The 21,259-nt window shown below is 41.4% G+C and overlaps 1 protein-coding gene across 3 annotated transcripts in view; it reads left to right on the forward strand.

Annotated features, from left to right (window-relative positions):
- Cdk19 (cyclin dependent kinase 19) overlaps positions 1-21,259 on the forward strand; it is a 139,852-nt gene that overhangs the window by 15,079 nt on the left and 103,514 nt on the right. Inside the window, exon 1 of one of the 3 annotated variants that reach the window (XM_029482436.1) lies at positions 9,589-10,043. The exons of the other annotated variants lie outside the window; for them this stretch is intronic. The gene's annotated coding sequence lies outside the window, so the exon portion shown is untranslated. Of the gene's footprint in view, positions 1-9,588; positions 10,044-21,259 lie in introns of those variants that run through there. 3 annotated transcript variants of the gene reach the window in all.

Consider the following 21,259-nt stretch of genomic DNA (forward strand, 5'->3'; position numbering starts at 1 on the left):
AAACACACACACACACACACACACACACACACACACACACAGAGACTGAATGACTGACTAACTGATAGTGACAGAGTGTAGGAATTGAGCCTGTTATGACCCAGCTGCTGTGGAGTTAGAGGTTTTCTGGACTAGGTTCTCGTCTTCCACCTTGTTGAGGACAGTGTTTCCTTTCTGCTTCTGTGATTATAGTCTGCCCTAGTTAGTGAATAAAGAAAAGAAATGAAAGGAAAGGCATGACTGTTCTTAGGTGGAGGAGAAAGTTTATTATAGCTATGTGGGAGAGCATAGTGAGAGGCAGGGACACCTGGGAGAGTCCAGAGTGGTCATGACCTTAAACCTTGTGGAAGAGGGGAACCAAGTGCAGCAGCCAGGTAACTAGAATGTCTGATGAGCCTCTGGGGGTGGGGAGGGGCTGCAGAGTTCAAGATAGAGGGCTGGGTATGCCAGCCATACCCTGTAACCCAGGTTGGGACTGAGAGATAGAGGAGAACCTGGAGGCCAGGTCTGCTTTCATATGTTAACTAGGCTTGTCCCAGGTTTGAAACTTAATAGTTACTTTGCAAACTTTCTAAGATTCTCTTGTCCCTGTTTGTAGGAGTGCTGAGATTACAGATGTACACTATCACATCTCCACCCCTACCCCCAACTCTCTTATCTGGGGTGGAGGTGGAGCAGGAAAAAAGGGTGGTGGAGGAGGGAGGTGGGGATGGAGGATGAGCATGGGGAGGAGGTGGTACAGGAGGAGGAGGTGGTGAGGATGGAGGAGGAGGGGGAGGAGGAGGAGGAGGAGGAAGAGGAGATGGTGGGGGAGGAGGAGGAGGGGGAGGAGGAGGTTGTGGGGGTGGTGGAGGAGGAGGAGGTGGTAGAAGAGGAGAGGAGGTGGTGGAGGATGAGGATGAAGAGGTAGTGGAAGAGGAGGAGGAGTTGGTGGGGGTGGAGGAGGAAGAAGAGGAGGAGGAAGAAGAGGAAGAGGAGAAGGAGGAGAAAGAAGAGGAGGTAGTGGAGGTGGGTTCTGGGGATTGAACTGAAGTCCTCAGGTGTATCGGATAAGCAAGTGCTTTTACTGGCCAGGAATTTCTTTTTTTTGTTGTTAGGATTTATTTGTTCAGCTTTTTTGAGACAGTGTCTCATGTAGTCCTGACTGATCTGCAGTTCACTAGGTAGCCCTGAAGCTATCCAGTATGTAGAGATCCACTTGTCTGCTTCTTGAGTGCTGGGATTCCAGTCAAGTGCCACTATAGTAATTTTTTTTATTACTATGTACTGTTTTTCTTTTTTCCTTCTTAGGTTTTCTTACAATCTCATGTTACACTAAGATAATGGAAATATTTTTCTAGTTTAACTTTCAGAGACACATTTATTTTACTTACCAATATATAGGGACTTTGAAGGGCTGCAGGAATGTGCTGAATTCAGCAAGTTTAAGTATCGTGCTGCCTTTGTATTAAAGATGTAGTTGAGAAAATGCAAGGTCTCTTTCATAGTTCCCCAAATAAGTAAATTTGCTGTATTTATTTCCAGCTATATTGCTTTTTAAAGATTTTTTTCCCTAAATGACTAACAAGAGACAAGAGACAGTTTAGTATGAAGAAGTTTACGTTTAATCAAAAATCAGTGAGACAATAGAGGAGAGGCCTGCTAAGCAGATACAGTGATACACAGGAGTTAGGCACTTAGCAAAGACAACCACGTCAGTCCTGTGATAGTGATTTCCCAACAGTCTCCACCTGCCCGTACGCCATCCGCCAGCCTGTCTGACCATCCATCCACTCCTGTCCTGTTCATTAGCACACGCATTGTCTGCCTGTTCTCTGTCCATGGGCACATGATCTCCTCTCATTGTTCTTCCATTTGTGCCAATTAATTAATTCTTTACTAGCGTTTGATTTCTCCCATGAGGCCAGTGTTGTGACACAGGTAATACTACAAAGACAAAGGAGGGGTGTAATCTGTTTGCAAAACCAGGATGTAATGCTCAGAACAGATTACTAACTATCCACAGTTTCTGTGAGATGGAAATCTGGGTGAAAGAAAAACAGGGTTCAACCCGAGGGCTCACATGCAAAAGGGCAGGACTTTAAAGATATATTGGAAAATCTATTTGCTGTGTATACATTTCCCATTTCTTAAAATGATAAAAGTACTGTGTAATTAGAGGAGCCAGAAGTGGTGGGTTCCTTCAAGGAAATTTTTCTGGACACAAGAAGGCATTTGTATTTGCACAGTTGCGGAGAGCAGTTGTGACAGCAGGTTTAAAGCCTGGGCTAATTCAAACCACAGAATCCCAGAATGGAGAGGATGGGATGGCATGGAGTCTCAGAGCCGAGGAGATTTTGTGAGAGGGAGGGGCAGCTTTCTTTGTGGTGTGAATGCTAGTCTTTTGATCTCATTCTGGGTTAGGAAGCACACCCAAAAGGAGTTAGTTGGTCAGCACAGACTGCTGCTTGCTTGCATGGAGGTGAATGAGAGCAGGGAGTTAGTGGGTCAGGAGGGGGATTGGGATGTGGAAGCGACTGGGAGGGAGATTAGCATCAAAATACATTGTATGAAATTCTCAGACTTTATAAACCCTTTTTGTTTTAAAAAGTACAAGTGTAAATATCATGTATTGGAAATAAGCAAAAGCCCTTTGTTTTAAACCCTGCACTTGTAGTCCTGGCTGCTTTGGGCTGAGAAGGATAGCTTCAGTCTAGAGTTCTGTGCCAGCCTGGGCAACATACCAAAATCTCATCTCTTAAACAAGTTTAAAATATCATAAATGTTTTAATTTACATATTCTAAAAACCAATATATAAAAATGACAGTAAGGAAAGTTAGGGAGGGATTTTAGAAAAATAAAAAGGAGTTGAGTATGATAATGCATATGTTAATCTCAGAATTTAAAAAGTTGAGACTGGGGGACAGATAGTTCGAGGTTAGCTTGGGTCACATATTGAGACCTAGTGTCAAGACAAGATCAAAACAAGAGAAAAATAAATTATTTGTGGATACCTGGAGGTAAGTATTATTAGTATTTTGTTTAATTTTCTTACAGTATATTTAAAAAATTACATGCACAATATGCTTTTTTCTAATAAGGTAGAATCTAAATAACAAAATTCATAATTCTGTGTAGCTAGGTGGGAGACTGAGGCAAGAGGATCTCTTGAGCACAGGGTTTTAAGGCCTGAGGGTAGAGAAATGGTTCATCATTAAGAGAGCATACTGTTCGTGTAGAGAACCTGAGTTTGGTTCCCAGGGTGGGGAGGTCACAATTAAGTGCCTATAACTCAAAGCTCAGGGGATCTGAAGTCTGGTTTCCATGCACACCTTCACTTTGTGCGCATGTCCACCCTCACACACAATTGAAAATAGAAAACTCAAAAGAAGGAGGCGGAAGAGGAGTAACAGGAAGAGGAGGAGGAGGAGAAGGAGGAAGAGGAGGAGAAAGAAGCTAGGCCTGATAGATTGAATCTCTAATCCTAGCTAACACCTAGGAGGCAGAGGCAGGCGGACCTCTAAATTTGAGGCCTGTCTGGTTTACATGGCAGATTCCACGCTATCCAAGGTTTCATATAGAGTCTCTGTCTCAATAAAGGAAAAAACCAAAAAACAAAAAACAATTTAGTCTGTTTTAGTACATTCAGTGTTTTTTTTTTTATTTATTATATGTATGTACACTGTAGTTGTCTTCAGACATTCCAGAAGAGGGCGCCAGATCTCGTTTCGGATGGTTGTGAGCCACCATGTGGTTGCTGGGATTTGAACTCTGGACCTTCGGAAGAGCAGTCGGGTGCTCTTACCCACTGAGCCATCTCACCAGCCCCACATTCAGTGTTTTGTAACTGTTACTACTGTCTAATCCTGGAAGATGTTCATCCCCCCAAAGGAGCCCCATCCCTTTGGAGTCTTTATTCATCCTTTCCTCTCTCAATTCTGGCACACACTATCTGCCTTCTGTCAGTGGATGGTAAACAATCTGGGCTTTTATGATTGACCTGTTTAACTCCGCATGGTACTTACAAGGTATATAATGTTGTATGTGCTAATAATTCCCTATTGTGGATGGATAATAGTATGGCCACATTTTGTTTACTCATTAATGAAAATTTGTGTTCCCTCTACTTTCTGGTACCTAAGAATAATGTAAATATGTATACACATTTTTGTTTGAGCATATGTCTGTGTCTGTTTTGAGTGTATACCTAGGACGTAGAATTGCTCAGGCATATGGTAATTCCAATATAGAACGTTGTGAGAAACTGACAAGATGTGTTGTACACTGGGTGCACCATTCTACATTTTTACCTAGTGTTTGTGTTCGACTTCCCTGTCTTTAAAAAGATTCTATTCTTTGAGAATCTAATGTACACATTGAGTGTGTTTTGTATTTGTTGGACTCTTTTTCTCCTCCAACTCCTCCCTTACCCCCCCTAATGCTTCTTCTCAGATCACCTCCTCAACTTCATGTCCTGGTTTTTGTTTTTGTTTTGTTTTGTTTTTTGTTTTGTTTTTGAGTTGGGGTCTCTTGGTCTTGGTCCTAATTTCTGTCCATCTCTTTCTCAAAGACTCGCTGATTCAGCATCTGTGCCGGAGCATGGTTGACGGACAGCCTCCCATGCATGTGTTTGCCGTTACTCATTGTTCTCTATTTCTTTTAAGGACTTGGAATTTATTTGTGTGCATGTGTGTGTGCACGCATGCCTATGTGTACTGGAGTGCCATGTCGCTTACAGTTCCCCGTTAGGTGGGTCCTGGGGATGAGACTTCAATCACCAAGCTTAGCACTTCTTCCTTTCAAGTTGTCCACCAACCCTCTCTCTTCTTTGAATAACTGTTCTAGTGGAAATGGTTTCTTGAGAGAGTTTTATTTTCCTCTTGGCTTCTGATATTTAACATCTTTTCATGTATTTATTGGTAATTTATATACCTTAGAAGAAAACTCTATAGATGGCTTTCTCCTATTAAACGTTTTTTTTTATGATAACATTTAAAAACATTTGTGGTTATTCTCTTTAATTGATTGTATATAGCGTTTACATTTTCTCTTTTTGGAGACAAGATCTCACTAAGTATACCAGGCTGCCTCAAATTCTGTGATTCTCCCACTCCTATCTTTTATATTTATATTTATATTTTATTTTATTTTATTTTATTTTATTTGAGTGTTTGTCTTGCATGTATATCTGTGCACCACATGTAAGTCTGGTGCCCACAGAGTCTAGGAGTGTATTGGGTTCCCTAGAACTGGAGTTACGGACAGTTGTGAGCTACTGTGTGGGTTCTGGGAGTTGAACCCAGGTCCTCTGGAAAAGTACTTACTTAGTGCTCTTATCCATTGAGCCATCTCTCTGGCTGCTGCTTCATTCTCTTTAAGCGCTCAGGTCATAGTCTTGTACCATGGTCCCAGGCTTAGGATGTTACAGAGTTGAGCTTAGAGGTTTCCTGTGTAGTTCGCATCTTCCCTTTTAGGTTGTGCTTACTTGGTTTGGATGATACCATGTTGTTGGGAGCCTAGATGTTTAGCTTGTAATGGTAAAAGGAAACTATTGTGCAAAATAGGCAGGAAAGAAGATGAGCAACAATATTGAATTGGATTTCAAGAATTCCTTTTAGTAATTTTGTGAGGAGGAGGAGGAGGAAGAAGAGGAGAGACAGCTTTGTAGCTCTTTCTTTTCTGTGGCTTTTGCTTAGTTTGGTTTGGTTTGGTTTTTTGAGATGGGGTTTCTCTATGCAGCCATAGCTGTCCTGGAACTCACTCTATAGACCTGGATGACCTCGAACTCAGAGATTTGCCTGCCTCTGCTTCTTGAGGACTGGGACTAAAAGTGTGGATCATTACCATGGACTTTTCTTCTGTTTCAGTTTTTCAAGATTTGAAATAGGGAATGATACCTAACTTAAAATCAAAAGAAACTTTGCTAAGGTACATGTAGGTTTTTACGTTTTTTTTTTATGATTGTATTTTTTAAATAGTAGACAAAACTGAAGTCAAGCCAACCATATGCTTTAAAAAGCAGGTGGCTTGATAAAGAAGATAGAGGGCCATGGGGGAGGGGATGGTCTTGCTATTTTCAGATTTAGTGTTACACTGTTTTACTTGGGAAGACAGATCTGTAACAGTTGAAAGAAGCCTGGGCTGCACTGTGTCGCCATTCCCATAGCACCTCCTGAGTGGTGCTGCGAATGCAGGCTCCTGTTTTATCCTGCAGAAACCCAGCTGCCCTGATGAGAAGAATGGGCTCATATTGAGGAGGGGTAGGTAGTGATGGGGCTGTGGGCTCCACTGGGAACAGTGTGCTGCAAGGTGAGACAGGAAAGACTTCATTCACTGGAACTAGCATAGTCCATACAGTTTAGAAACAAACAAGTCTTACAATGTATGTAGAGGAATCAAAACAAATACAGTTCTTTTAAAACACACCAGCAGTGCCATTCATAAGTACTCAGAATGGAGGTTGGCAATACAACCCCAGATGTAACAATGTAGGCCTGGCTAAAGAATTTGGCCTCTAACCTGGTAGAAAATGAGAATAATGCATTCCAGATGGAGTAGATTCCAGTAGTTTCCAGGATGGAAATAGACATATACCCCATGCTCCCCACCCCCAGTTTTACAAGGAATATATGTTACAAAAAAGAAACAATTAAAAATGTTTTAAGTGCCTCTGCTCCCTTTTCCTAGAGATGGCCACTGCCAAGTGGCTGTAATGGCCTCACAGAGGGCAGCCTCATGGACAATTTTCTAACCATGTGGGGCAGAGGGCATGTGAGCCAGAGCAAGAGCCTAAAGAGAGAGAGAGAGTGATGAGAAGTGCTGAATTTCTGGTTCCTTGTGATAGCTGTGGGGTAGCCAGGACAGGGCTAAAAGAAAGGACAAGAAGATGGTTAGGGGCAGAATTCTGTGACTCGTTGGAGGGGGACAGAAATGTGGCCAGAACCAGAGACCTGAACCAGATCGGATTGTGCTGGGCAAGGTTTGGGTAGACAGGATTGAAATGTAACTATTTTTAAAATTTATATTTTGGTTGTAAGTTGCTGTATTTAGTTTTCTTATTGTTGTTACCTTTTCTTTCTTTTTTAAAGATTTATTTATTTATTTTATGTATGTGAGTACACTGTAGCTGTATTCAGACACATCAGAAGAGGGCATCGGATCCCATTACAGATGATTGTGGTCACTATGTGGTTGCTGGGAATTGAACTCAGGACCTCTGGAAGAGCAGTCACTGGTCTTAAACCACTGAGCCATCTCTCCAGCCATTTTTCTTTTTTTCAAAGTAGAGTCTCACTATATATCCTTGAATGTTGTCTTAGTAAGGGTTTCTATTCCTGGACAGATATCATGACCAGGAAGCAAGTTGGGGAGGAAAGGGTTTATTCAGCTTACACTTTCCACATTGCTGTTAATCACCAAAGGAAGTCAGGACTGGAACTCAAGCAGGTCAGAAAGCAGGAGCTGATGCAGAGGCCATGGAGGGATGTTCTTCACTGGCTTGCTTCCCCTAGCTTGCTCAGCCTGCTCTCTTATAGAACCAAGACTACCAGCCCAGAGAGATGGCACCACCCACAAGGGGACCTCCCGCCTTGATCACTAATTGAGAAAATGCCTTACAGCTGGATCTCACGGAGGCATTTCCCCAACTGAAGCTCCTTTCTCTGTGATAACTCCAGCCTGTGTCAAGGTGACACAAAACTAGCTGGTACAAATGTCCTGGAACTCACTTGGTATGTGTTGATCAGGCTGGCTTACAATACAGAGATCTGCCTCTGCCTCCAGAGTGCTGGGTTAAATGCATGAGCCTCCTCAACCTGCTCTTTTTGGTTGATAATAGCTGTCACGATAGGTGTGAGGTAATATTATTGTATTGAGGATTTTGTTTGTTTTGAGATAGAGTCCTGCTAAGTAGCTGAGGCTGGTCTTGAACTAGCAATCCATTTGCCTCTGCCTCCAGATGTTGAATTTCAGGCTTGTGCTACCATGTCAGCTTGAGTTTTGGTTTTGGTTTTTATGTTTTTAAATGTGTGTGTGCTCATACACATGTATTTGTGTGTATGTGCCACAGGCATGTATATTGGTCAGAAGACAATTTCAGGATTCAGGGATTAAACTCAGGTTAGAAAGGTTTGGTGACAGAGGACAGTGTTGCTGTCTTCAGACACACCAGAAGAGGGCATCAGATCCCATTACAGATAGTTGTGAGTCACCATGTGGTTGTTGGGAATTGAACCCAGGACCTCTGGAAGAGCAGTCAGTGCTCTTAACTGCTGAGCCATCTCTCAAGCCTAACAAAGAGCTTTTATGTGCTCATCTTACTGGCCTCTTTTTTTCTTTTAGGGTTAGAAAATGTGTGCAGGTGGCACACACCTTTAATCTCAGCACTTGGAAGGCAGAGGCAGGCAGATTTCTGAGTTCGAGGCCAGCCTGATCTACAGAGTGAGTTCCAGGAGAGCCAGGGATATACAAAGAAACCCTGTCTCAAATAAAAAAAGAAATGTGTGTAGTTTAATTAGATGTCAGTAGGTTTAAGAGTCAAAATCATAAAACTTTAGGGATTTTATAATATTGTGTTGTACACATCACTAATTTTTTTTTTTTTTTTTTTGAAATAAGGTTTCACTATATCTCTCTGTGGTCTAGAACTCACCTTTTAGACCAGACTGGTCTCCAGCTTACAGCATTGCTTGCCTCCTTCTCTGGAGCACTAGGATTAAGGGTGTGCAGCACCGTGCTTAGAGGGAGTTGGTGTTTTAAGACAGTGCATTGTTCCTTTTCCCTGTTACATGGTGAGACTTGGAAACATTATTACATAAAGGATCGTATTCTTCTAATAGCTAGCAAATAGATCTTGAAGGTTTTTTCCTCTTGGTTTTTGAAGACACTTTCTCACTGTGTAGCTAGACTGGTCTTGAATGTAAAGCTAGCTTCCTGCCTTCACCTCAATTCTCAGATTACTACCCAGTTTATCTGGAAGGGTTTAAAAAAATTCCTGTTATTAGAGAAGAGCGAGGCATAAAGTTACAGATGTAATTCTTTTACCTGATTAAACGTTTCCTATTTCATAGGAATGGTTTCTGAAAGTTGTGTTTCATGGTTATTTGTATTTTACAGTATTGGAACAGATCCATTCCCACCGTCCTGCCTCGTGTGAGTTACTCATTTCAGCATCACCTCCAAACTCAATCTTGCTGTGGGAATAGCTTTAGCTTTACCGTCTTATCCCCACCCTCTTTTTTCTCTGCATCTGGTCCCTTCCAGGTGCATTTTAAATAGTTTCCCCCATCTATGTTCAATAATTTCTGGTTCTTAAGAGAGTGGGCCCTGAACTATAGGACTTACTCTTCATATTTTATTTTGTGAGGTTTATTTTTCTGTTTAATATCTTCCATTTTCCACATACATGTATTGGTTCTCTTACAGAATTGGAAAACAGTTGTTAGTTTCAGTTCATATGAATTCACACTTCTGTGTTCTGTTTTCCAGTAGCCAAGGAGCATACATATTTTCCTTTTTTTTGAAGTGTATGTAGTGAAAGTCAAGCACTCAAGCTCAGTTAGCATTTGAGTTTTGATTTTGTTTTTCATAATTGGTTGCAAAATATATGATGACCTGTGATACTTTATTGATTTTCTTGTTGTCTGATCTAAAGTCTGATTTCTTTGGCAGATATGTAGACTGACATCGGCATTTGACATTTTATGTTTTGAGCAGTGGAACTTTAAATATACATAAACTCTGCTGTTGCCTCTGTTGTGTTTGGAGGTCCCAGGATGGCTTTGTGTGTGGTCCTCACGAGATGGAGGTTGCAGACTTCTCGGCTGAGAGTGAAGAGGACGTTGCCTTCTGGTGTCATTGTGTGTGCTGGGGTGGGATGTATCAAGAGACAGCTTTCTGTGTCACCACGCAGCAGTTAAAACGATATAACAGATGCATCACTTTGATCACATTTATGATGCATTTTTATTCGTTATTACTAAAACCTGTTTAAAAAAAAAAGGAAGAAAGACAAGACGTTGGAGCTGCTGAGCTAGCTGCTCAGTGGATGTGACATTTGGTGCCTGTAAGTAAGCCTGTTGCGTTCTAATCCCTGGGACCCGTGCAGTGGCAGGGGAGAAGCTGCTTCTGTAGTGGGCCTTTGTGTGCTTGCTTGTGTGCACACCCACAGACCACTGTAACAGAAACCAGAAAGCCATAGAGCTAGAGAGTGACTTTCACTTGCTCTGACATTAAGATTGGGAGTAACTCATAAAAGAGAACACTGGTATATTGTATAGTATGACTGTGCCATTTCTCAGACTTAGCTGTACTGTGGTTTCTTCTGGGAACTTGTCCAAGTCATTATTCATGTTGTATTCTTCCCTACTGCTCCTTTTACTGAAAGATTGCTTCACAATAAATAGAGAGGCAGCCTAATCCATGACTCATGACTAGAGGATAGACATTCTTGTGTTAGGTTCCGTGTGCCAGAAATGTTAGTCTCCAATATGCTAATTACCGCTCTTCCCAACTTGTTAATATGCTCTTCTCAAGTTTGTGCTTGTTTTAGTAGAGAAACAAACACATCCCACATACTTGTAAAATACGTTTTTATAGAGGTTTTTTTTAATGAGTTGCTTTTAAAGAAAATAATGAGATTAGGATCAGAAAATCTGATATACCTTTCTTGGGCAATGTTTCTTTGACCAAAAAAAGGGGATCATTTTGCCATCTATGTGCCAGATCTTATAAATATTACTTTTATGAGTTTATGCAAGTTTTTATGAATTTTCTTCACATTACTGGAATAATTCTTTTAACAATTGTGCATAGGCACATGCATGTTGCACATCCCTACGTGTGAATGTGGGTCAGCATGCACCTTGAGTGTTGGTCCTCACCTTGCACCCCGTTTGAGACAGTCTCTTTTCTGGTCCATACCAGAAAGTCTGCTTTTCTGGTACATACAGCAGTGTAGTGGCCTGTGAGCTTCTGCAGATTTTCTACCTTTGTCTCCTAGCTTGCTGTGGGTGAACAGGGATTACAGACAATCACATAATACGTCAGGCTTTTATGAGACTTATGGGCATTTGAACTCAGGCCTTCATTTTTGCATGTTTGTGTGACAGCACTTTTACCTAGTGAGACAGCTTTCTCATCTCTAGTAGCTTTGTATTTTTGTTTGGAGGCAGGGTACCAAGGTCTCACTGTGTAAACCTGGCTGGTCCAGAACTTTCTGTTGTGGACTGTGTTGAACTCTAATTCTCAGAGATGCTTGAGCTCGGTCCCTTCAATGCTGAGATTAAAGTTGTGCATCAGCACATTTGGTTTACGTTTTTTTCTTTAATTAATAAAAGATCTGTAGCAGCTAACAATTTTTTTAAAAAGATTTTTATTTAATGTCGATGAGTATACACTGTAGCTGTTTGTAGACACACCAGAAGAGGGCATCAGATTTCCTTACGGATGGTCGTGAGCCACCATGTGGTTGCTGGGAATTGAACTCAGGACCTCTGGAGAACAGTCAGTGCTCTTAACCACTGAGCCATCTCTCCAGCCCCAGCTGACATATTTAGCAATATAGGCTATACTGCAAAGCATAAAGTTAGTAACAAGGTCAGTTTATAGGTAGATTCTGAATGAGAATTAGAGTATCTGTTTTCTTGTTTAATTTTATTAAATTTTTAGAGTAATTGTTTTCTGTCCTTTGGAAATTATGTTCTATTAGGTATCAAGTAAGTGTCTGTGCATTGCGCCTGACATGGAGGATGTGCGCTTCATGCGAGGTTGAGTAACGCTCATTTGCGCAAGACGCAACCAGTCAGCTGAGTTCACCGTTTGTTTCACTTGCTCCTGTCTCTTAGCAGCAGTAGGTAGGAGTTCCAGATTATTTAGTGGAGTAAGCTATACCTTTATATTGAAACCCTGTGGCCTTTTACGTTCTTTAATGGCTACTTTTAATTTACCAGTAGTAATTGAAAATAATTTTCCTAAGAATTTTTTGTACTTCATTTCCAAGTTAATTGGTTATTTTTATCATTTTAAAATTATGCAGTTATTTAACTGTGATATGGTATATATAGATATAATTAAGAGTCTCAGTAGATTATCAAAACATAGAAAGACATCTTGTCTACCTCCTACCCCTTTTTAGTTTCTTTGAGGAAGATGAGATTAAATATATGCTTATAAAAAGTTTTTAAAAGTGTGTGTGTGTGTGTGTGTGCGCGCGAGTGTTTGTGTGTATGTGTGTGTGCAGTGGAAGTGAGAGGCATTGGCCCCTTGGAACTGAATTTTGGTCCTCTGCAAGATTGGGTTGACTCTTAACTTCCGAATCATTTCTCCAGGGTGTTAACCTTCCCTTACCCTTTTCTTTTTGAGAGAGTCTCATGTAGCTTTGGCTGGGTTTTTGTTAATTAGCCAAGGTTGGCAGTGAACATGTGGTTCTCCTGCTTCTGCCTTCCAAGTGCAAAGCCTGTACCATCATGCCGTTTTTATCTGGGGCTGGGAATTGAACCTAGGGCTTCGTGCATGCTAGACAAGTACTAACTACCAACTGAGCCACACCCCCAAGCTGTACCATACAGTTTACATATGAGACCATTGTTTTCAAAGTGATGCTCCAATGGGTTCACTCCTTCCCGCTTTTTGACTTTACTTTCACAATCCTGTCTCCCTTCTAAGCTACTGACATTCAACATCTCCCTTTAGACATTATCAAAGTCCTCAACTTTTCAGTTCCCTAAAACTTGCTCAGTCGGCTGTGTTGCCTAGCCTGCTAGCAGGAGTCATTCTGGGCTGTCTGTTGTTTTCCTGTGTCCTTTGGCTCTGTGTCCTAGTTGTCTTTTAGAGCCATCTGCTCTTATTCCCTAGCTTACACTGTTGTGCCCACAAACCTGACTCTCAGGGTCTCTGTTCTTCGTCACACCTCCAGACTGCTCAGAGGAACGTAGGCTGCATAGGTTCTTTCTTACCTCGTGTCCCAGGATGAATGAAGTCCAGGTTCCTTAGTGCGCCTTACTAAGGTGTGTGTCCTGCTTGTTTCTTTTTCAGCGTTTTTCTTTTCTTTCCCGGCTCTATGGGCCTTTAGATGTACTGTGCTCCTTTGCATGTGAGCCTTGGTGGATGCTGTTCTTACTCAGGAAACAAAAAGACATGGAAACATTGCTGTGCTGATTAAACCTAAGTCACTTACTGCTGTTAGAATTATGGACCCTCTGCTTCACTTGTAGTCTAGAAGTGTTACTTAGCAATGCTTTCGGTGGCATTGAGGCGTGTGATAGGAATGCAGAGGCAGTGCTTGAGGGTTGCAGATTAGTTTCTTCAGTGCACTAAGTCCCCTGAAAGAATAGCTGTCTGCAGCTCCTAATAAATGTAGTATGTCCTGTTGGATAGTGCTGCTTTGCTTTGAATTAAAAAGTTGATTTAATGGTAAGTTTAAAAGATAGCTGTTTATTCTAAATTAAGAGTAGAATGGCTCATTATTACTGGTATTTACATTTGATTTTAATTGGGCAACCATTTTATATAATTAGTATCTTGGTTTTTAACTTATTAGTGACTTTAACTCTTGGGTTGACATTTGCCTGAAATACATCATTTGATAAGGCTAGATTCGCCTAAATGTTTTTGTTTTTTGGAGATTAGGTCTCTTGTAGCCCAGGCTAGCCTTGAACTCACTGTGTAAGTATAGATGACCTTGGATTCCTAATTCCTCCATCTCCATATCCCTAAAGGTGGTAACATCACGACCATTAAAGTAGACAAATTCAGGTCAACCTTTGTGGGAACTTTTGAAAGAAAATTCTCAATAGTTTATGTAAGATGCATTTCTCAGTCCACACAGCACATTTTATGATGCAGAAATGAGATAATTGTGTATAGCTTGTTTTTTTGGAGGCAGAAGTGGACTGATCTTTGTGAGTGGAGGCTAGCTTGATCTGTATGGACACACTGTCTCAAACAACAGCAACAAAAACCAGCAGACAATAATAAGAACTGTTCTACTGGAATGGGAGGGACGTCATTCTCAGAAGAAGAGAGCTAACATTTTGGTTTGACCTCACGATTTACATGCAATGCTGATTCAAGTTTCAAATAAAATCTTCTAAGCCAATTAACTTTTCTCTTGTAAGTATATTTCAGAGATTGTGGATATAAAGAGCAAGAGCCTTTTCTTACTGTATTAGGAAAGAGACTATAATAGTATCTAACATCAAGTAGGAAAACTGCCAAAACTCCCACCTAACTAAAAGGATGTGGGTGCAGTTATGGCTCAGTGAGGAAAGCTCTGGCTGCACTTCTATAAGACCTGTATTCTATTCCCAGCACCCACGCGGTAGCTCACAACCATCTGTAACAGCAGTTTACAGGCATTTCCTTTCAGGGTTGAATTCTTGCAGTGCGGGGCTGTATGACAAGATTTTTTTCCCTGGGGAGATGCAGCAGTGCTAGGGATCTGATGCCCTTTATGGACCTCTGCACAGGCACCAAGCATGCAAATTGTGCATATATATGCTCAGGCAAAATACCCATCCACTAAATAAATAAACAAGTAAATGAGTAATCTTTTGTTTGTTTGTTTGTTTGTTTGTTTTAAAGGAAGATGCCTCAGTGGCCCAGGTATAGTAGCACTTTCCGTGATAGAAAACTAAAACATTGAAAATGTTCAAAAATGTTGATTTTAGTATTTTGGGTCTTAGTAATCTTTTTGGGAATTTTATTTTGAAAAAATAGTTAGGATTTGAGGTAATTTTGTAAAAAGTATCTCAGCACGAAGCCGGAGGTTGGGCTGGGTATAGTTCAGAGATAGAAAGCAGGCTTGGCAAGTGCAAAGCTTAGTCCTTAGTACAAAATAAACCTAGGAAGCAGTATTGCCTGCTCTAATGCTCTAATTCTATCTGACTCAGCAGAGCTACATTTGAGAATGACAAAATATTTACATATTTTTTTCCATTCCCTCCAGACGGGAGTGGTTGTATTCTGGTAGATTTTAAGACACACTGCTTACTGTTCCAGTGAAAATACTGATGTACAGTCAGCACTGTGGTTTTTATTTTATCTTTCACATACTTTTTTTAAATTGTTGAATTTTTGCAGTGCAGGGGTGTGTGACAAGATTCTTTCTAGGGAAGATGCAACAAGCATGCACGCACGAATGTGCACCTCACATGAACACGCACCTTACTCCAGATAGAGAGCCCATGTCAGAGTAAAGTAGGGATATCATCAGAGTCAACTTTGTGATCCAGTGAGTTTTATTGGGGTTATAGGAATATGGGCGAAGGGGTTCTTTATAGGGGCAGAAATGACTCAAAGACAGCTTTATCACCAAATCCCACCCCAGCACAGGTGACAGCTCACAACGTTTGGGAACCTGGTGCACACTGTACAGCCTGTAGACTGCTCAGCCGGTTGGGGAGTGTCCTTTCCAAGTGACTCTGAACCTCTTCTAGGCAGGCGGGCTGATTGATCTCTGCTTCTTCCAGATAGTCATTGCAGTTTGGCCTGTCTGAGAATGAGTCTCTCCAGTCTTTAGTGTTTCCTCTTGGAGGGAGGGACTTAGCGAATCTGGTCAGTTTCAGGGACTTCCTGGGGCTATCTTGAGATGTTTTACTTTCTGTCTTAAGATGCAGGATGGAATGTTTCCAAAGGAGAAAACTGCTATACAACAAAGGAATCTAACCTGGGCCTTTATGTATGCAGGTGTACTTGTTAATCGTCTTTGACCACCTGATGAAACCTATAATCACATGGGAGATGGATGGCCTTTGCACATGCCAGTGGGAGATTATCTTGTTGCATTAATCGAAGTGGCATCATTTCTTTCTAGGATCCTGGATTGTATAAAACAGAGAAAGCCAGCTGAACATTAGCGTGCATTCATTCATTGCCGTTTTCTTATCATGGATGTAATGCTGCCTTGACTTTCCTGTGCCTTGACTATAAACTAAAGTTAAGGCTTTTCTTCTTTGGTTGCTTTTGTCAGGGTCTTTACCACAGAAACAGGGGAAGAAACTGAACAGTCAGCAAGGAAGTACTCTGGCCCTGAACTACTCCCCAGCTGCCCCCGCCTCCCTTCCCCTGGTATGTTGCCCATCAGGGCCTTAAACTTATAGATAGAAGTAACCCTCCCTTCTCAGCCTTCTGTAAACTGGGACTATAGGGATGTCATACTGTTGATATGTATCTTTAAGAGGAGTTTTTCTGGATTTTCTTATTACTGTGGAAATCTTTAAAAATTTGCTCAAGACAGCGGTTACTTAATCCCTAGGGTTTGTAAGTTTGTTGGCTGCTTTCTTGGGATGGAGTGAAGTATGTGATGGAGTGAAGTGATTTTAGTAGCTTATGATAGGATCACGGAGTTTATAAAGTGCTAACATAATATCTAAAAATAGTTTTAACAATCCTACAAATAAAATTTCATAGCTATTTTTTTCTTTTACTGAAAATCGATTTTTTTTCTCACATAATCTATCCTGATCATGATTTCCCGTCCTTCCTCTCCCATGCAGAGCCACTCCTTTTCTGTTCCTCATTAGAAAGCAAGCAAGTGTCTGAGGGATAATAATAAAACCAACAAAAGAAAATATAAAAAGAGAAAACAATAACTGTCATCAGAGTTGGAAAAGACAAACAGAAGGCAAAGCCCAAGAGAAGGCACGGGAACCCAAGACCCACTCATTTGCACTCAGGAATTCATAAAACACCAGCGTGGAAGCCCCATGTAGTGCATACACAGAGGGCTGTGCAGTCCGGGCATGCTGCCTGAGTCTGTGTGAGTTCATGTGAACTTGATCATGTTGATTTAGAAGGCCTTGTTGTCTTGATGTCCTCCATCCCCTCTGGTTTTAACTCTTTCTACCTCCTCTTCCTTGGGGTTCTCTGAGCCCTGAGGGGAGGATCTGATAATGACACCTTATTTAAGGCTCAGTGTTCCAAGGTCCTTCACGCTCTCTAGAATGGCTGGCTGTGGGTCTCCCTCTGTTATTCACATCTGCTGCTGGAGAAGCCTCTCTGATGATGGCTGAGCAAGGCACTGAAATAGCTATTCATAGCTATTTTCATTTGAACCACGGTGTAGTCAAGAATTTGATGCATGGTATGTTGTTACCTGTTTTGGGCCCCTTATAACCTAGGTAATGCCCACACCTACTTGTTTTGTGTCTCCTTTTACTTAATGGGCCAAGTCCGTTTTCTTAGAGAATATCCTATATATAGGTAGGACTTTTAATAATTCTTCCTGCTGTAGCCTGTTGAAGGGGAGTAGTTACTAGTGGTAGTGCTTGCTGCTGTGAATGGGGTGTGATTCCCATTATTAATTTGTGGGTTCATGAATGCTAATGTTTGTTTACCCTGATATTCATGGCACAAATAATATTACATGAATGCTGTTATGTCAAAGGGGTTTATGAAACCACTGGACACCATCATATAAGGCCACCACTATCACCTTTTCTTTTATATTCTTTTTGTCACCATTTTTATTTTTGAGGTTTTAACAGTCATTTAATAATATCGGTTGCATGGGGGAAAACAAAGAAACATCTCTTTCTCCCAGGCAGAGAACATGGACAAAGACAGGATTCCTTCCAAGACCAGTTTGGTGACCCAGTGAGTTAGATCAGGTTGTTACAGGAATGTGGGTGACTCACTCAGGCAGCTACACCTCTGAGGAGTGCCACCCCAGTCAGCTGAGAGTAGTAATTGGAAGCTCCAGGGAAAATGGGACCTGGTCATGTACAACCCAGAGAAACAGCCACACTACACTGATACATCTTTCTCTAAGTCAGTTTGTTACTTTGTGTTCCTGTGGTAATGGACATCCAGTCTGTTTATCTGTGGCTTTTTGTTACTTTGTAAGGTGCTTTCATTTCACTGAGGCATCACTCTGGCAGTTCCCTTATCTTCAGCCGGTTCCTAGATGTCTGCTATAGAAACATACACATGCTTGTGTGCACGTATATGAATGCATATTTATGTAGTATTTTGAACATTAACTTGTTTCATGTGCTTAAATATATTTAACGACAATAGATAATTCTGTCTCTGCAGTGTGATGGCTTGTTTTGTAATCTGAGAAAGAATCTCACTAAGTAGACCAAGCTGGCTTCAAGCTCTCAGAGATCTATTTGCCTGTCTCTGCCTCACCAGTGTTGGGATTAAACACATGATCCACTACACCCAGCTGCAGTGTATGTGGAGTACATTTCTACTCCGTTTCCTTTAACTTTTGGCTAATTTTAAACTCTCCTCTTGTTTCTGTACTAGTCTCTTTATATTTGCTTATTATTACTTTTTAATCTACTCATGTGTCCTGTATACTGTCAGGTTTTTGAGAATAGCTATCTGATTATATATTTATATTGTTAGGAAACCTCTCATGGCTTCCATCATCTGGTTAAAAATGACAGCTTTTTAGCATACTATGCAAAAATAATGCTCATTTGACTTTTTTCATTTCATTCTTGTGCTCTTTGTTTGTTTTGAGACAAGGTTTCTCTTTTATGTAGCTCTGGCTGACCTGTGTTCACTCTGTAGACCAGGCTGGCCTCAAAGTCCCAGAGAACTACTGTCTCCCTAGTGCCAGGATTACAAGTGTTTACCACCATACCCAGCTTCTAGCCATATTCTTGTTCTGTCTGGCTGTCTGTGTGTCTGTCTGTCTCAGTGTCTGTCTCTCTGGTCCACTTGTGTGTGTGGTGTATGCACGAGAATATGTGGGTTTGTGTGCTAAAGAGTGTGCATACAGAGTCCAGGGGCAAACGTCCAGTGTCTGCTGCAGCTCTCTGTCTTACTACCTTGAGAAAGAAAGAGTCTCTGAACTAGAAGCTCAACATTTTGGCTAGGTTAGATGGGCAGCAGGCTTCCAGTGTCTGTCTGTCTCTACATCCGGTGTTGGCATTAAGGCATGAACAGTTAGTTGCCTTACAACTTTTATGTGGTGCTGGGGATTTGAACTTAGGTCCTTATGCTTGCACAGCAGTGCTCTTCTCACTGAGCCATTGCTCTAATCTGTGTTTCTTGAATGTAGTATGGATTTTAATTTTTAGGTTTCTTCCAAGTATTTCTGGCTGGACCCTCTCACTGCTTAATGTTCTTTGTGCTCAGCTCCAAAGAACCATTCAAATGTTACTTTGCTATTTACCTGATGGTTGTCCATTTCTAGCCTTTTCTGTTAGACTAAGCCCTTCTCATGTTTATCTTATGTCTCCTCTCTCCTTGCCCATGTTTCTTTTTCCTCTCCTTTCCCCATGTGAGAGCACATATTAAACCACATCCCTTTCTAGTGTGCTTCTGTATAAAGACTCAACAGGAGTCGGCTTTCATGTCCCCAGAACCCAGCACAGAGCTTTGCACACAGCACAGTGCAGAGCAAAATATTTCTGAAGGGAATGGGGAGGGCTTAGTGGTCAAGAGCACTTGTGCTCTGCAAGCATGAGGACCTGAGCTTGGATCTGTCTCCACATCTAGTGTTAGCATTATAGTCCCAAACAGCCATGGCAGACAATTTTTTCTGTGGATCCTGAGGGTCTGAACTTGGGCCCGTATGCTCCGGTTCCCAGATAAAAAAGCTGGGCGTGATTGAGTGCACCTGCAATCCTAGCTTTGGACGGCAGAGATGGGTAGATACGGAGAGTTGTGGGCGCTGGTTGGCCAGTCAGCCTAGCTGAAACTGAGTTTTCAGTCGGTGAGAGAGGACCCATGCCAAGGTAGCAAGCAGATAGGGGATGACACTAGACATCCTCTTCTGGTCTCTGTATGCATGTGCATAGGCATTTGCACACTCGTGTTACATGTTGGTGCCAGATACATTGTATATACACAAGCACATTTTCGAAATAAACGACATCTCTGCTGTCCCCTGTGCACTTGTGGTAAGCCTGACTTGAAATTTATGAATTTTTAAAGGAGGACAAGGTCTTACATACAAGGTTTGGTTTATACTAAATACTTGCTGCTGGTTATGTTCTGTAGACTAAATATTTATTTTTTTAAAGCTCAACATTTTTGATAGCCAGAATTGTAGGTATTACTGCAGATATATTTGTTTTAAAGTCATATTGACTATTAAGAATTTGACATTTTAAGAAATTAAATACTGATATTTACCAGTGCAGCATTGAATTTAAGATTTTAGGAGTACAGTGAGAGCTGAACTAGTTTGGACAAAAAAGTAAGAGGTTGAGGGTCCTATCCACATATAGCCTAATTAGTAAGATTTAGTGTTACTGAACCACAGTTGAAATACATTGATGTGAGAATCATTTTCATTTAAAATTCAATTCAGACTCTAATTAGCATATAATTGTTGGTCAGGCCTTGCAGTGCTGCCTACATGTCCAAGTATTTACAAAGCAAGTTCTAGGCCTGTCAGAACTACACTGTGTGTTCTAAGGCTGGCCAGAGCTGCTTAACAGTACTGTTTAGAGAGGACTGGGACTATAGCTCAGTGGTAGAGCATTTTGCTCTGTATAAATCATACAGAAGTCCCTGGTTCAGTCCCTAATACTGGGAAGAAGAGAGGAGAAATGGTTGTATAAAGCTAAGGTCTGAGCACTGAGGGGAAGGAAGTGTTGCTGTTAACTGAGTGCTGTAAGCCTCTTCTGATTCTGTGTTGGTTTGTTTTAAACAAACCTAATTTGAATTTGTAAAATACCTATATTTGAATAACAAATGAAGGAGCTACTGAAGATTGAAGATGTTTTACAGGAAAATAAATACTAGTGCATTAGTTTATGTTGCGGCCTGCCCGCAGTCCACAACACGAACGGTTCAACTGAGAATGGCAGTTCGCTGCAAAGAGAGGAATCTAGATGGGGCGGAAGAAACAATGGAGCCAAGACAACAAGTTCTGATCAAGGCTCAATTTTACTATTTCCAGACACTCAGTTATAAAGGAAGGGGGAGGGAACCCAATATCCCGCCAAGTAACTCAGGGTCCAGTAGCAGGAGGAACACGTGTGTGCCTCCAGGCAGCAAAGGCAGGTTCCAGCAGTGGGCGTGGCAGGACGAATGAGCCGGTAGCTCCACCCTTGAGCAAGCAGGTTCCAGGCTGGGGGAAGGGAGGCCACAAGTTTATAAGGAAAGAGACTCAGTAAAGTATATATATCTTTATAAAGGATATAATGAATTGGTTGTTAGATTTGTTTTGTTTTGGTTTTGGTTTTTCTTTTTTTGTTTTGTTTTGTTTTTGTTTTTTTTTGTTTTTTCGAGACAGGGTTTCTCTGTGTAGCCCTGGCTGTCCTGGCACTCACTTTGTAGACCAGGCTGGCCTCGAACTCAGAAATCCGCCTGCCT

This window comes from Mus caroli, chromosome 10 (genome assembly GCF_900094665.2).
Source record: "Mus caroli chromosome 10, CAROLI_EIJ_v1.1, whole genome shotgun sequence".
Taxonomy (NCBI): Eukaryota; Metazoa; Chordata; class Mammalia; order Rodentia; family Muridae; genus Mus; species Mus caroli.